This window comes from Mauremys reevesii, linkage group 1 (assembly GCF_016161935.1).
Source record: "Mauremys reevesii isolate NIE-2019 linkage group 1, ASM1616193v1, whole genome shotgun sequence".
Lineage (NCBI taxonomy): Eukaryota > Metazoa > Chordata > Testudines > Geoemydidae > Mauremys > Mauremys reevesii.
In genome coordinates this window covers 200,382,757-200,396,552 of record NC_052623.1, presented here as the reverse complement: position 1 = coordinate 200,396,552, position 13,796 = coordinate 200,382,757, and the positions used below count along the sequence as shown (strand labels likewise).

The 13,796-nt window shown below is 45.5% G+C and overlaps 1 long non-coding RNA gene across 1 annotated transcript; it reads left to right on the top strand.

The window, feature by feature from the left end:
- The first annotated feature begins 1,616 nt into the window (after positions 1-1,616).
- On the top strand, positions 1,617-8,499 carry LOC120374620. The gene is made up of 3 exons (XR_005586177.1): positions 1,617-1,662; positions 2,276-2,357; positions 8,070-8,499. It is a non-coding gene; the product is annotated as an uncharacterized LOC120374620 (long non-coding RNA).
- Positions 8,500-13,796: the final 5,297 nt, after the last annotated feature.

The following is a 13,796-nucleotide window of genomic DNA, read 5'->3' as shown; positions in this document are numbered from 1 at the left end:
GATCTTGTAAATATATTTAGGAAAGTGCTATGAATTAGTCATATCCAGAGAGGCAGGCGGGGCTTTCAGTCAGAAGTTTCCCTTCCAAAGTAATTGGTATTGTAAGACGCCATAGACATGATAATGTTTGGCTAAATTCTCTACATTATTGTTTGATTTAAATGAGAATTGTGCATCTAATGGGATTGGGCTGCTGGTGGAGAACTGGTAGCTTATGATTTAGGGTACAGAGCATTGTCTGATGTCTGCTCAGTGGCCTATCTGAAAGGAGTTGGTGGTCTGGTCTTTGTCCATTTCCTGGTGGCCACATCTCAAGACCACCAACACTAATTGCTTCCTTTGTTGGGAAGTGTCAGCAGAAGGGCAAAGAACTTGAGTTTTAACCAACGCTCATTCTCTAAAAGGTGGGTCCAATTGATCAGGGTTGAGACAGGTTGGTGTGGAAAGTCTGTCTTTGTTCTGTGGATAGAATATTTCAGTCTCCAGGGCTGCCACCTATCACTTTTCACCAGCCGTCGATCTACTTTAAAAATGCAAGAATTGTGAAAGAATTTCTTGCACCTGTTCCCACATTTAAACTTACTCTAGCTACCTTGGACACTGTTCACTGAACTCTTTCAACTTACGATTCAATACATATTGTGACAGGGTCAGGCCAGATGGCTACAGGAGAGTGTAAAGGACCTCCCCCCAGCCTAAGGGGAGGCTCCACAGGTCCGTGACACGAAATAATTACGTGGGACAACCAATGAAAAAAACAGGATTGGGAATGAGGTCAGAGGGCTAAACGAAGGGAACCTGATGGGAACACCGAGCAGAGAACCCCAGACAACGCCCACTGCTCCTCGAAGGCGTCAAGGGAGCCAGTGGATGCCGCCCAGAGGAACTCTGCCCGGATGTGTGAACGGACGGAGGAGCGGAAATAGGCCCCACAGTCGCAGGAAATCCCGTCGGCCAACCTCCTCTCCCTGGTTTTGTAGATGGCTAGTTTGGCCAGGGCCAAGAGGAGGTTGAGAAGGAGATCCCGCGACTTTGTGGGGCCACAGATGGGGAGTGCATAGAGAAACAGGTGAGGGGAAAAGTGCAACCAAAAACTCAATAAAAGATCTAAGAGGAGCCGGAACAGGCTGCAACCTGGCGCACTCTAAATAAACGTGCGCCAGGGTCTCCTTCATGCCGCAAAAGGGGCAGGTGTTGGGGACAGGGGTAAACCGTGCCAAGTACACGCCCGTGCTCACGGCCCCGTGAAGGAGCCGCCAACTGATGTCCCCGACGGGCCTCGGGACCAGGGCAGAGTATAAGCTGGCCCACCGGGGCTACAGGAGAGTGTTAGAAGGCAGATATATTACTCCCAGATTAAGTAGATCCCTTTTCCCTGGTAAGATAACAGGGGCAGTTCCAGAATAAGCAGGAACTTGCTGGAACCAATTAAGGTAGGCAGGCTAATTAGGATACCTGGAGCCAATTAAGAAGAAACTGCTAGAATCAATTAAGACAGGCTGGCTAATTAGGACACCTGAGTTAAAAAGGACCTCACTTCAGTTTGTAGTGTGTATGCGAGGAGCTGGAAGCAAGAGGCACTAGGAGCTGAGAGTAGGAAGGTGTATGCCTGGAGGATTGAAGAGTACAAGCATTATCAGACACCAGGAGAAAGGTCCTGTGGTGAGGATAAAGAAGGTGTTGTGAGGAGGCCATGGGGAAGTAGCCCAGGGAGTTGTAGCTGTTGTGCAGCTGTTCCAGGATGCACTATAGACAGCTGCAATCCATTGGGCCCTGGGCTGGGACCCGGCGTAGAGGGCAGGCCTGGGTTTCCCACCCCACCCCCAAATCTCCCAACTCCTGATCAGACACAGGAGGAATTGACATGGACTGTGGGTTCTACCAGAGGGGAAGGTCTGTGGGCTGTTCCCTGACCCACATAGTGAATCTCTGAGGCGAACAAATCTGCCAATAAGTGCAGGACCCACCAAGATAGAGGGGGAACTTTGTCACAATATGTATTGTGCTACTGTTTTATTCTGGTGTAGGTTACTGTCCTGGTCTGGGTTCTTTGCTGTACGGCACGTTCCTTCTGAAAACAAAATAAAATACTCCTTCATTAGAAGGAATCTGAACTTTGATGCATAACTTTTGGAGGACTTTGGGGACAAAGATTGGCAAATTAAAAGCTTGCCCATCCACTGTTTTAAATTGTAAGAGATGACACAATTTCCAGGCTTTGCATCAGTGACAGTCAATGCTATACTGACTTATTTCACTGGTTATTTTTTTACAGGGGTTCATTATGGAGGATTTAGCAAAGGGTTGGGAGCCAGAAATTCCTGAGTCCTAATCCTGGATTTGCCATTGATTCTTTGGTAAGTCACTCTCTTCATGATAGTTTCCCCAGCTGTAAAATGGAGATATGCTTGTGAAATAGATAAATATAATAAGGTGAGGAGGATTATTTAGTTGTTTGGAAAATACTCTGAACATGTAAAGCAGTATGGGATAGATCAGACCTTTAAGGCAAGCCCAGTGTTGAATGTGGTATGGAGCTGCACTGCCTCTGAGACATTGTCTATATTGGTGGCAGTGTGTAGGCTATGTGTAGCTACCTGCTGCAGTGAAAAGCGGGCTGTGTCCACAATGTGGTATGTAACATGCATCAGTGAAAGGCTCTGGCAACTCCGGTAGTGGAGAGTTGTTGGAGCCTTTCCCTGCTGCCTCTCCCCACCAGAGCTTTTTGGCACTGTTGTAGGAAGTGAGGAAAGGCTCTGGCATGGGGGAGGCAGTGACACCAGAATGCTAATTGGCTGGAGTGGTTTTTAAACCTTTCCTCCAATAACACACAGATAGTGAGTCTGGATTCCAGGGCAGACTAGAATAAAATAGCCATCCAAAGAATGCTGCACTTGCTGTAATGGTAGAATCATGTTTGCAGCGCTAAACCAACAGTATTTCATTTACCGATCTCTGTCTTCAAGTCATTTCAATGTGCAGATTACCTGAAGGGCTCTAGTTTAGCTTACATGATATTGGCTCAGCAACAGTGTATTTTGTAAATTAGAATGGAGCAGTCACAGAAGCCTTGGAATCATTACCTTGGGAATAGTATAGCCCAGGAGTGGCCAACCTGTGGCTCCGGAGCCACATGCGGCTCTTCAGAAGTTAATATGCATCTCCTTGAATAGGCACTGACTCGGGCTGGAGCAACAGACACCAACTTTCCAATGTGCTGGGGGTGCTCACTGCTCAATACCTGGCTTTGCCATAGAGCTGCCCCCACTCCACCCCTTCCTGCCCCCCTCCCCTGAACCTGCCATGCATCACTTCTCTCCTCCCCCCTCCCCCCAAGCCTCCTGCATGCCATGAATTGGGAGGGACAGGGAGGTGCTGATCAGAAGCTGGTGGGCAGGAGGTGCTGGGAGCCGGGGGGAGGCTGCTGATGTATTATGGTGGCTCTTTGGCAATGTACACTAGTAAATTCTGGTTCCTTCTCAGGCTCAGGTTGGCCACCCCTGGTATAGCCCCTGAAGTGAGTGTCCCAGATCGCTGTATGAGGGAGATCCAGGGGCAAGAAGTAGATGACTCTTTGGCTCTCATGGGTCACAGCATCAGTGTAAGGCATCTGACTTCAGCCCTCCACCCAGGGACTTTGGTTTCGACCAATCATATGGTCAGTGTCCTCATGTGCTTTTTCTGGAAAGAAAGTGGTGCAGTTGGAGCAGGGGCGGCTCTAGGAATTTGGCCGCCCCAAGCAGTCATGCCTGCGGGAGGTGCACCGGAGCCGCAGGACCAGCGGACCTCCCACAGGCAGGACTGCGGAGGGTCCGCTGGTCCTGCGGCTCCAGTGGACCTCCCGCAGCTGCGGAGGGTTCACTGGTCCCCGGCTCCGGTGGAGCATCTGCAGTCCTGCGTGCGGGAGGTCCACCCGAGCCGCGGGACCAGCGATCCGTCCGCAGTCATGCCTCCGGGAGGTCGACTGGAGCCATGGGACCAGTGGACCCTCCGCAGTCCTGCCTGTGGGAGGTCTGCTGGTCCCGCGGCTCCGGTGGACCTCCTGCAGGCATGACTGCGGAAGGTCCGCCGGAGCCGGCTGCCGCCCTGCCGGCAAAATGCCACCCCAAGCGCGCGCTTGGCGCACTGGGGTCTGGAGCTGGCCCTGAGTTGGAGGTGGAGATTAAAAACCACATGAGGATTGTTTGGCCTGTCAGATCACATGGTGGGGGCAGCCCCTTTAATTCTTTGTTTTACACAACTTGGAATGGACTTTTTCCTCTAGTGGCCTGTCAACAGGGTACATGAACTCCTCTGCTTTGAGCTGCCGAGAAGGAGTCTCATCTGCAATAGTAGATCTGTTGCTTTTGGAGCTTGTCCACCAACAGGAACAGATTATCATAGGCACAGCAAGGGATTTGTTAATGATGGGATGGAGGTTCCTCATGCCAATAAGGCAGAGTACACCTGTCATGGCCATGTCCTTACTGTTAAATTAGGATAAAGGGGATGATGATGTTTTCACTTAGCACAGGCCTAGGCCTGCCTCACCAAGACTCTGTCTGCGCAACTTTTATATTGTGTGTAACCAGTTGGTGACATGGCTGGCTCTAAGAGTGGTTTGTGTTCACACACAACAGACCCAGCTAGATGTGTTGCCCTTGTTACCACTGGCCTAGGCTACCACATGGGTATTGCCTGGTGGTCAGTATGCCCTCTAATCATGCCTCTATAATGGCCCAAACTACACTGCCCTCCAAGCTGCTGGTACTGCTTTGCTTGCATGTCCCCTGGCCACTCTATTCCCTACTGAGGCAATATGGGCTAGCTGCTCAGAATGCACTGCTGCAAGCAGGCAGCAAGGCAGGTCTGTACAAATATGGCTGGTAGACAGCTGTGTGGGGGGGTCAGGGAAGCTGTTGCCTTGACACAGTTCAATGACTCACGTGGAAATTGCCAAATGTATGTGTTTGAGTTGGTTACAAAAACACAGTTAAATTATTACAAGACTTAAATGCTGCCTGCTAGCAATAACCACAGTCACAGGGCTGCCTGATAAAGGAACCTGCCTGGACAATGTAACTATGCCCACATTTATATCTGTGCATCATTTAGAGTAATACACATCCTGTCAGTGAGAGAGGATGTGGGATGAGCCTCTGTAGAATATCAGATTACGGGGAAAAATTGCAGGTCCTGGCTTTGATCTCAAAGGCAGCAGCAGCAGATCTGTCAGGTGCTGAAGCTCTAAACTCTAGGCCCATAGGGTTGCCAAGTAAGAGCCTTTCCCTTTGCACCACCATACTGCAAGGTTAGACAGGGAAACTGATACCCCATAAACAGAGGCTACACCTGCTGACTCAGCAGGATCAGCTGACAACCAGCCAGTGGTTGATTGGTCACTGCCTAGTATAAATCTTCCTGTTCCTGCCCCACCCCTTGTCTGAGCAACTAGTTGCTTGGCCTGCTGCTGGCCAGACCTCCTAAGACCAAGTTCCTGCTGCCTCATTCCTGTTACCTTGCTGCTTCTCCCTCCTCCTGACCCCAGTTATTTACTCTGGTGTGACTTCAGATCATGACCCTGACTCTACTCTGGGGTTTGACCATTAGGTCAGACTGCCCACATTTGGGCCCTGCCAATCTGTAATGGCTGGTCAAACAGGGTTTTCTGGGTGTGGTGAGCAAGACATTATTGACAGGGAGTTAGAACAGTTTTGAGTCTGGATCAGAGATTCTTTGTTGAAAACATTGACTCCTACTGTTCTTATTTGGTAATACAAGATGTTACAAGGGCTCTCCCTGTATAAAGCTCTTCATTAGAGATGTAATCCTGATGCAAGACTATGTGGTTGCCCAGAACAGGCTGATAAAAAGCCACCAAGGAATCACTGATATTGATTTATGAATGGATTACACAGACTCACATGTAAAGGGTTGTAATCATTCATCAGCACTAGGGACTTTCACAGGGAACTCCCTATGAAGCCAGGTCTACACTAGAAACTTGTATAACTATATCACTCAGGTGTGAAAAATCCACCCCCTTGACTGATGCTGTTGTACAACCTAATCACCGGTGTAGACAGTGCTATGTTGATGGGAGGGCTCCTCCTGTTGACGTAGCTACTGTCTCTTGGGGACGTGGCGTAACTACACCAAGGGGAGAATCCCTCCTGTTTGGGGTAGGTAGCATCTTCACTGAGGAACTACAGCTGCGCCACTGCAGCTCTTAAGTGTGGACCTGCCTTATGTCAAGATTATAACTGCAAGTCAATTATACCAAAAATGCAGCCATTTCCCCTCTCTTCACAAACCATTTGTGAACTGATCCAAAGGATGGTCGCGTGGCTAAGGCGATGGCCGGGGGTTCAGGAGAGTGGGTTCAATTTCTGGCTCTGCTATAGACTCTGTGTGACTTTGAATGGGTCAGTCTGTCTCATTGTGACTGAGTTCCCTATCTGTAAAGGGAGATAATATATCTACCTCACACAGGTTTGGGAGGATACATTCCTTTGTGGTTTTGAGGTACTGTGGTTTTATTGTTTGTCTTGGATAGTGCCCAGGAGCATGGATCTAGGACCTCTTTGTGCTTGGTGCTGTACAAACACAGAACAAAAAGATGGCTCCTGCTCCAAAGAGCTCATAAGCTAAATAGTGTAATGGGTGCCCCATAAGAACCTAGACAAATGATCCCTATTCTTGTGAATTTACTTACACTTTTTTTGCCTAGTAGTTTATGAAACCAAATCTCAGCCCATTGGGGCTTTGCAAACTGTTCACTTTGACTGCATGGTATTTGATTAGTCACATGGTATTGCTTCCACTTCCTGGTTGGATGAAAGAAACTTAAGATGAGACAGGGTTGCTTAGTGGCTAGAGCACTGAATAGGGAGTTGGAGACTTGAGTTCTTTTCCTGGCTCTGCTACTGGTCTGACTTTGGACAAATCACTTCCACGCGCTCTGCCTCAATTTCCCCATCTATAAAATGATACTGGCCTCCTTTGTGAAGAACTTTGACAGCCACAGATGAAAAGTGATAGGTATTAGTAGTAGTATTATGGCAAATAGCAAATGAAGTTATTTGTCCAAACAGCATCCGTTCACTGTATATATGTGTGTGAACACAAACCCACTTATACAGAAGTTTGCAAATAGTGAATGAGATGAATGTGGTTGAATTGAACAGCTGTTTGGAGTCTGAATGTCTGCAAATAATTATTCTTGCTGTATTCATCTAGCCTGACTAGCGTTCAACAGTCAAAAATGCCTCTGACTTAGGAACCCTTGAAAATGGGATTCAGGCTCCTAAGACTTTTGAAAATTTTACCCTAGTCAAGATGTAAATAGTAGTCCTTTAAGTAACTTACAACAGAAATTTTCTAGTCTAGAAAACTTAGTAAAAGTGTTTGCAGGTGTGTTTCTTACATTAATACATTCTTGTATTGTACTAATTAGAAAATGCATATAATTCAGAGATATACATGATACTTAATCCTGCTTTAGTGTGGAGGAATGGACTAGAGGATCTCTTGAGGTCTCTCCCAGCCCTACATTTCTATGATTGCTTCTCCTTATATCAGAAAGCGAGACATAGCTTTGTCCATGAGAACTAACAGGAGTTTCATGACTGATTAAAGGCTTTATCCTGCTAACACTGAACTTGGTTGCAAATTTCCTATTGACTTCTATGTATAGAGCCCTGCATGGATACAAAATTTATATCCACGTCCGATTCACCATCTGCAAAAATGATCTGTGTATATAAAGTGGATAGCCCTGCAAATCTGTGGATTTAGATATAAAATTTGGATCCACATCCATCTGCAAAAATGTTCTGTGGATATCTGTATCCATGGAATCAGTGGAATTCACATTGATTTGCTGTTTGAGTGTCAGACTCTAGGCATCAGATATTCTGATGTAGTGGCAAGGAAACTGGGAGTATAGAATCATGAGGCAAAATCTTCTCTGCTTGTGTAACTCTACTGAAATTTAGAATTACACCAACAAAGAATTTGGCCTCTCAAGTTTCCTTGGTGATTAGAAAGGGGTGGTTCAAAAGGGATCATAGTGTTTATCCTTCTTCCAGAAGTGACATGGAATTTGGCCTTTGAAACATGAGGATCACCTGCAGTCAACTGCAAGCCTTGTTCTTTTGCACTAACTCCAGCTTCACCCAGCACCTTGGGAACACAGTTCCTGGCCCATACTGCAGTGGGCTCCCCTGTTGGCAGGAGCCCACCCGGGGATTGGCCGTGGCGTGATGAGACAGCACGACAGGGTCAGCATTAACTTACTATGCATTACACATTGCATGGAGATGATGCTATGGAGAGCAGCCTGGATAGCCTGATCCTTGTACAGCTCTCATGGAAGAAAACTATGCACACTGCTCACTTCCCCTAAGTCCAGGGAAGTTAACATTTCCCTGTACTGGGCTGCTGAGCTGGGTTCTTCTGTGTTATGCCATACTTGATTTACAGAAGCAAAGGGGACTAAAAGGGCCCTTGTTTGTTAGCAGAGGGTATTTTGGAATTAAATTTTGAACACTTGTTCAAACACATTATTTTGCAATGGAATTATTATGCGCTGTGCAGTATACAGACTTTTTGCTGTATAGAAGTTTTTTTTTTTTCTGGTCAAGTTGGGCCACGCTATTACAGCAACAAATTGTCAGAACTAGATCATTCTCAGTCACTAAACAGAACAAGAAGTCATAAATATCCAACTGCTGTTATTTCTCACATAGCACTTCCTCTTCCATTTTGATGAGGAAACAGTCACTGAAGTCCTGCAGCCAGCTGGGGGTCAATTGAACCTTGGTTCTCTTTATTTCAAAGATGATATAAATCTTTTCTCTCCTTGAGATGATACAGTCTGTTGTGGGGGCCCAGGCAGGTGCTGCATGACATCAGAATACATGCTATAGAGCTGCAGAGAGGAAAGAGCAAGTAAACGTCTTCCACTTTGGGTGACTGTGTACTCTTCAGGGCCTGATTCTCCATTGCACTTTGCTTCCTCATTTGCACCTGTGGAAAATGGATGTAAAAATCCACCCTGTTGGAATTCTCCGTTCACTTCCCTAGGGGCAGCTATTTATGCTCACTTTGCACATTTGTAAATGACCAAAGAAAATACAAGGCAATAGATAATCAGGCCCAAAGGGTTCACTTTCGCTTTGGAGAGGGAAATGAAAAATACTATTCAACCATCTATCTATGGTACTTATCGGCCCCCCATCATAGTATCTGAGTGCATCACAATCTTTAATATATTTATCTTCACAATACCCTTGTGAGGTAAGAATAAGATGTTATCCTAATTTTATAGATGGAGAACTGAGGCAAAATGAGGGTAAATGATGAGTCCAAGGTCTCACAGGAACTCTGCAGCCGAGCAGGGAATTGATCCTGACACTCCCAAGTCTTAGGCTAGCGCATAATTGTTGTACCATCCAATCAATACTCTACTTCAAAATCATACCATGGATTAAAAAACGTACTCCAGCACCATTTTCCTAATCCAGTGCTCATCACTTGCCTGTCCCCAGGCTGACCTCATGAGCACAGAACTATCATTCAACAAGGAGACTACGTAAATAAATTTCTCATCTTCAAAGTCAAACAGCTTGCCGATTATAATGGAAGAGATGACACTGGAGATTGTGCGACCAAGACAGAAGGTAGGGTCACTGGTATATGGATGGGAGAAGAGGGTAGGTATAAATGGACAGCATGTAATCATAACTAAGCATGTCGTCTACAGTGAAATTCTAGATATTACTGCAGGAAAACTGAAGGAAGACAGAAAGATATTCCTAACTAATCTGACATCACTATCCTGGTGATAGTACCACCATCTACCAGCAGCTATGACTATGAACAAATGGACTGGGGTTAATGACTAATAATGGCAGATGTCTGATTAGATAGGAAAATTAATAAGTGGCTATGTTAAAGGAGCAAAGCAATGGTGTCAGCCCACATTCTGCTCTCATCTATGTTCTTCTTTTCTGTGCATCACAGGTCGATATCTGGCTTGGTCAATCATCCAAGCACTGCATCACCAAGCATAGCAAAGTGTTGCAGTTAATTCTCCTGAATTTACACATTGGGGCAACTCCCCTGAAGTCAATAAGTCTGCCTAGATGTAAAACTGCTGAATTTGGCCTGCTGTCTGAGCCATGACCTACATATCCCAGAAAAAGGGAAAACAAGAGGTTTAAAATGATCTTGGAAATTATCTCTGGGGATATATAGTTTAAGAGGAATTAGTGGGTAGGGTACAAAACAAAGCAGTATTTCCCTGTAGGATTCCACTTGGGTCCACTTGGTTTACATGACACTTCTGTACTGTACACTGATTCACTGAATATTACTCTGAAATGCATTGATCTCATTAGATCACAGGGGTGCTGCAATCAACAGAGCTGCTTCCACCTTTCACCACTGGAAAAAGCAATCCTGGGAGGAGGCAAGGGAATCAAATATAGATTCGGTGTGAGGAGAAACATTAGAGATGTTGTGGCCCAATTTTATCCTGGAGGGAATCTTCATCCCACAGTTATAGAACCCCAGATATCAAGCATTCTTAATGGAAAACCAAATAGTGCTACTGAGGGGCATTAGATGGGGGTGTTTCTGGCAAACTGAAGTAGTCAGTCTGTAGGAGTTCCATGCACACGTAGCAAGCAGAACATTTGATTTGATATTTCTCATGTGGCTTTGTAGAAAGGGAACAGTCATGGACTGGGGTGGGTGAGAGAGTTTTTTTTTCAGGATAATGGGGGCTGCAGAAGGACCCACACAGTAGAACTGCTGAGGGTCCACAGTAGGGTGAGGGGTGTTACTGGTGGAGAAAGTGAATGCGGGGGATCCATACCGTGTGTGTGTGGGGGCGAGGGGAGTGGGGTGGACTTCATGGGCTGAAGTAGAGGTTGTGTAGTTGCTGCATACGCTGACCATAACTGAGGGAAAGGGGATTCTATTCCCCTATAAAGTCCATTTACTTAGATTTTTCTGGGTGGGTTGTAAATTTCACCATTAGTGAAGACGTTGGGTTGAGTTTGAGTAGAAGTGGAGAAAAAGGGTTAAGTTTTAGGAGGGAACTGCTTTGGTCAGGCACTAGGGCCTCAGGAATGTGGGCTATACAGCTAACACACAGACACTAAAGTCCAGATCCTCACAGGTATTTAGGCTCTTAGGGAGTTAGGCACCTATAGCCCTTTGAGGATCTGACCCCAAAGCCTCAGCATTTAATGCTGGGCTCTCAGCATGCTGAATAAAGATGGTTTTTCCTACAAATCTGTCTGCTGCATCATTTATTGCTGTAAAACTCTGGCAACTTTTGGTTGAAAGTAAAAATATTGCCTTGTTATGCATTGGATTCACTACATTTCTTAAGTGATTACTACTGTTATATGATGGAAAAGCAAAGCCTGCTAGAGTGTGACAGTAATGCTCCAGTGAAAGCAGAAGAGCTATATAGCAACATTGTGCAATATCCAGTTATCACCATCGGGAAAGGAATCAGCCTGAACCATGAAAAGCAAATTATAGCTTAAAAAAACCCACCCTGTAAATATTTTAAAAATTCTTTCAACTACTTATTGGATTCTATAGTGTAGCTGCCACTTCATGGTGAAGCAAAAGATAAGAACCATAAAACAGATTAAGCCCCTCACCATATGAATATTTACTCCCTAAAGCCTGGGAAGTCCCTCTCAATTGTTTCTATTTCCCCTCTTCCACTGACTTCTTCTGTTAGGTCCACTAAGACTTCCTTCACAGCCTCATACTGCAGAGAACCACAGTAGGACATAAGGCCAGATAAACTGTAATACTGGGCTTTTCACTCAGTTTTATTGAAAGACAAGAATGCATGGTGAAGATCTTATTGTTATAGTTGTAAGTGTGCTGGGAAAGGTTACATTTAACAGTAGATGTTGAGAGTGACCCCTGATACAGCAAGAGCTACAATCCAGCTAGTACTGTAATATAGCAGCAGATCATCTGCTTTCTGAAGGAACCTGAATGCATGGCTCTCCTCTTACCTGTGTGGAAGGATGAGACAGAAGGACCAGATGACTCCGCAGCACTAATTTAGGTGCCCTTGACTCTGCAGTTTGTGGGGAGGGATTGAGGCTGCAGATGGAGGGTTATACATCATCCCCTGTGCCAAATCTATCTGGACTCTGAAGAAAAGTTAAAGCAGGTTGGGACTTCTTGAACTTTTCTGTGTCATCTCCCCCTTTAAGGGGTACATAGGAGCAGTAACAGGTGGAGAAGTTGCTGGGACTATAGCTCAATTGCATTTCCACTGCCAGGAAGCTGAAGTGAGGAACAAGGGTCTAAGCTGCAGGTCTGAAGAAACTGAGCCTACATGTGGGAGGCTCTGTATAGTTCTGGTGGCTCTTAGGGGATCCAAGGAATAACAAGGTGGCTTGCTCTGCTAGAGAGCCTGGGGCTAAGCCAACCCTGATTAATGAGCCCCACCTTTGAGGAATCAGGTGCTTCCAGTACAAAAGGAGCAGGAAGTTGTAGTAAAAGGGAGTCTCACAAAATTGCAGCTATGGCTGTAGTGCCTACAGAGAGTAGAAGAAGGCTCCTGTAGCCTTGAGTCAGGAGGGGGTAAAAGGTGCTACTTGAGTGATCCTGTGGAAAAAGAGATGCTCCAAGCAGGAAGCATGGTGGAGTAGACTGACCCTTGAGGAGGAAGGGTTGTGCCTTGCTGAGACTGGGATGAAGACTGTGAGTTTGTGTTCCATTTTCAAAGACTGTTACTTGGGGCTACTGGGAGGGAGAGACAAAACTAGGGTTGTGGCCTGGAGAGCCACTGTCTATCCAGAGGACTAAATCACTGGGACCCTTTGAGGGAATTATTTGGATTGGGGAGTTCTTAAGGAGCTCTGAAGAGGAAGACTAGAGGGCAGGCTGCTACAGAGTGATCTCTGCCCACGGGGGGCGGGGTTACGCTCAGGAGGCAGCTACTGCTTGTTAAATAAGCCTATGGAGGCTGACAGGGTGGGACCCTGTCCTCCCAAGGTGTGATCAGAGGAGCCAGTGGCATAACAGCAGTGTAAAGCAGATTAAATTTAGGCTTGCTAAGTGTGTGTGTGTGTATATATGTATGTGTATGTATAAACCAGGTCCTGGGATGGGACACCTGGCAGAGTAGTCACCTTATATCCTATGCAATGCTGGCATCATGTGGCCATTTCATTTTGCTCACCTAAAAAAAAATTGTGATCAGTTCTAATTGCAATGTTATACAATAGAATAACAATTGAAATGTATTAAATATTTTTGGCTATTTTCAAATATATTGACTTCAATTACAACACAGAATACAAAGTGTACACTGCTCACTTTATATTTTTGATCACTTTTACAGTGAAAATTATTTGTAGACAAAAGATAGTATTTTTCAATTCACCTCATACAAGTACTATAGTGCAATCTCTTTATTGTGAAGGGGCAACTTAAAAATGTAGATTTTTTTTGCAGTTACACAACTGCATCCAAAAATAAAAAAATCTAAAACTTTTAGAGCCTCCAAGGCCAATCAGTCCTACTTCTTGTTCAGATAATCGTTAAGACAAACAAGCTTTGTTTACATTTACAATCTTTTTCTCCCAAGTTTATCACCATCAAAGTCTTTTGTAAGGTTCTAATTTTCAGTCAAATCAGAATCCTGATTTGACTGAAATTTCTCTACCTTCCAAGGGGTTTCCTTAGTAAATGGGTAATGTCTTTTTTGCTTTACCTTATATTTCCCCAAAACTCATGGACTGCCAGATGCTGGGACTGGATGACAG